We start from the raw sequence: 3,785 nt of genomic DNA, 5'->3' as shown, positions 1-3,785 counted from the left end.
TGTTAGATGATGACTCTGGAGACCAGGGTTTGAGTCCCAGCTCAGCCATGAAACCCACGGTGACCTTGGGCATGTCATAGGCTCTGGCAAATCTCCTCTGAACAAATCTTGCCAAAAAAAAAACACCTTTGATAAGTTTTCCTTAAGGTTGTCATAGGTCGGAAATGAATTGAAAGCATGCAACAACAACCAAAGCCAAGCAAAGTGTTCTTACCAAATGACAGGATTGTTTTAAGGAAACCTATAAGATTTACTAGTCATAAAACCAGCAATGGAGGGACAGGATACAAGTTGTCTTAAATATATTTTATTTGTATTTATGAGTGCTCAGAAACAAACTAGAGGAGAAGAGGCTGGTGCTTGGGAGAGAACAGATTCTATAGCATGGGATTTAATCTATAATTCTTTGGAGGATAATCACACAGTATTTATGACAGAATGTAACACACACAAAATTTGGGAAGAGAGGGAGCAGGGGGAGGGATCAAGACCTCTAAGTCTTGTGCTCCTCTTGAGCAATTCTCATGCCCCCCCCCCCAGTCCTGCCCCACTATTTGAGAACAGACAAGAAGTAGTCATCTAAGCTTCCAAAGAATCAAAATACATAGAGCAACAGAGGGAGGCAGAAAATTGTTATGCTTTGAGCAGCTGTTGACTGACTTTGGAATATTCAAGTTGTGGAAGACAACCCGAGTTATATTAGACTTTCTCCAACAGAGATGATGATGCCAAGATGATCTACTGCCCAGCTACTGAAAACAGACTTGTCATCTTGGATAAGCATTTATCAAGATACTGCTTCAAGGACCTGAAAGTCAAAATGGGAATTCAAGGGTGCACAGCTGGGAAGGGGTGTTAGAAGTAACAACCTTTGTATGCCTATGATCAATAACCGTTTTATGGTGACTTCTTGTTTGCTTTTTCACACCACTCTATTCCTGCATCACTAGCCCTGTAGCCATTTTTTTCCTCTCCTCCATCAGTCCATGTATTTGACTATGCAAATATATTTGTGAATAAAGCTATTTTACATGTTTTACATAGAAGACTAAGCTTATTTCATTTCTCTGCTAAACTCTCTGGGCACTGTGTTGATCTAAGATTGCTTATTGTTCAGCTTCTGCCTTGCCCAGGGAGAACAAGGAAGAATAAAGGCTGCACACGCACCACTTTCACAACCATTCCAAATTTTACAAGGAAGGGGAATATCATGCACTTGCTAGTAACTTCCTCCTGCTTCTCTTGAGTAGTATTGTTCCTCTTGAGGGCATCTAGACGAGCTGCTACTATCCACTGAGTTTAGCCCATGTGACCTAGCACCTCAGTGTGAAGTTACTGTGGCCTCAATTTACACTTTCCCACTCTAATTCTGCAGAGATTGTCCTCCCTCCACCTTTGTGGGAGATGAGATTGAGGAAACACCTGAAAGAGTGGAAGTTGTAAAGGAAGCTTTAGTCTACTCTAAGCAGTAATCTACATTGCAAAAGGTATCTCTTACATGAAGGATGCTCCTCCTTTTTCAGGTGGATTTAGAAGAAGTTACAAAATTACAGAATAGTCCAGATCATATTCAGCCAAGATCACAAAATTAACATAAGCCTTGACACATCTGTCTAAACACTTTTCCCTGTTCTACTCACAATTAGATATCCACATGGTCCAGCCTCAGCCATGTATCTGGAGATGCAACAGTCACCTCAGTACCAAGTCTCTCTCTGTTCTTCACTCTTGCTTTGTGTTGTGTTGTCTGACCCCTTTGCCAATTGGAAACCATACTGTTTTCCCATATTCTGTCCTGACAGCAGCCTCTTGTCCTGAGTACAGATTCCTCATCACAACTATCAGATGTGTTGGTACTCCCATGTCTTTAAGGGCGTTCCATAGCCTTTCATGACTATCCCCCTCACATGCATTGCCCAGACAATGGGAAGTGCCCATTATCACTTTGACATTTTCCTCTAACTCAAAAGATACTCACTTCTATCCCTTCTCCCACTCCTTAACTGGATAAGGATGCAACTTAGTGTAATTGGTATATATTCAAAATAATTTGGCAGCAGAGTGCATTTTGAACAACGGTTCACAACTTTTGACTACCATGGACCAGAAATTTGGGCATGATCACCATTTCTTGCCAACTGATAAAACCAAAAACATAAAACTGAAGGTCTTTCAGAAATCCATGGGTTTCAAATTAGTTTCCCTTTATTTGTTGATAAAATTTCATTTTCTCCTGTCAAACCTTTCAATGTAGTGACCGCAATCTAAATAACAGCAGCATCTGAATGAGGAGGGCTGCAGAAATAATCCAGTTTGACACCACTTTAACTGCCACAGCTCAGTCCTATGGAGTTTTGGGGTTTGTAGTTTGTTGGCAATTAGAGAAGTACATAGAAGAGTGGGAACGGATAATGAAGTATATAAGTAATCAGTGGGGTATATTGATATAATCGGATTTCTGGATTAATTGACAGTTTTTTCTTTATTCTTGTTTGCATACACACACACGTATACACACACATACATATACAATATGTGTGTGTGTGTGTGTGTGTTTAATATATGATTATGATAAGTGTTTATCCTTTTATGTAAATTAGAATTAGATTGGATTTTGTATATTGAAGTTGAAGAACAGTTTAGAAGAATTAGGGATAACAGTAAATATTGCTAGCAATGGAAGTTAAACATAGAAGTGTTTTTGCATCCTGATCCAGTTACATCTTTCTCTGAAAATGCCAGCCAGAGATGCTGGCGAAATGTCAGAAATAAACTCTTTCAGGACATGGCCTCACAGCCTGAAAAACCCACAAAAAACTATGGATGCCGGCCATGAAAGCCTTCGGCTTCACATTAAGCACAGAAGTTTATATTTTATCCTTAGATTGTATGCCTTTGGCAGGATTTAATGTTTTGAACTGATTGTCTCTGTAATGTCAAAATAAATTTGCAAGGCCCTATACAAATAAACAACAACAACAACAACAATAATAATAAACAACTCTGGGCCAAAACACGCATGCTGATTATACACATTTTAATGGTTTGTATTTTAACATGTTATATTTTAATTTATAACTGTTTTAATTCTTAAAAGTGTTTTTTATATTTATATTTATACATTTTAATATTGTACTGTTTTAAAATTGTATTGTGTTATTGTTATATTATACTTTATTTATATAGCGCTGTAGATTTGCACAGCGCTGTACATACAAATACTTGTTTTTCACTGTCTTGAGTCCCTGTATTGGGAGAGAGGTGGGATATAAGAAAATAATAATAATAATAATAATAATAATAATAATAATAATAATAACACACTGCAGAAATAACCCATCTTGAGACCGCTGTAACTGCCCTGGCTCAGTGCTAAGGAATTCTGGGAACTATTTGCGAGGCACTTTGCCTTCTCTATCACAGAGCTCTGATGCCACAATAAACCACAATCCCCAGGATTCCCTGGCACTGAGACAGGGCAGTTAAAGCCCTCTCAAACTGGATTATTATTTCTGCAGAGTTCAAAGATATAGCAGTGTTATGAGTCTGTGGAATCAGTGTGCAGAGACGTCTTGTAGCACCCTTGGGACTAACTGAAAGGAAGAAGGTGGCACCATCAGCTTTCACAGACTGAACTTCCTCAGAAGAAAGAATCTGAAGTGAGCTAGGATGCTGCCAACGTCTTCCTCTCAGTGAGCCTCTGAGGTGTTATAGGACCTCTCTACATTATTATTATTATTATTATTATTATTATTATTATTATTATTATTATTATTATTATTATT

This window comes from Sceloporus undulatus, chromosome 3 (assembly GCF_019175285.1).
Source record: "Sceloporus undulatus isolate JIND9_A2432 ecotype Alabama chromosome 3, SceUnd_v1.1, whole genome shotgun sequence".
Lineage (NCBI taxonomy): Eukaryota > Metazoa > Chordata > Lepidosauria > Squamata > Phrynosomatidae > Sceloporus > Sceloporus undulatus.
This window is presented reverse-complemented; position numbering follows the sequence as displayed.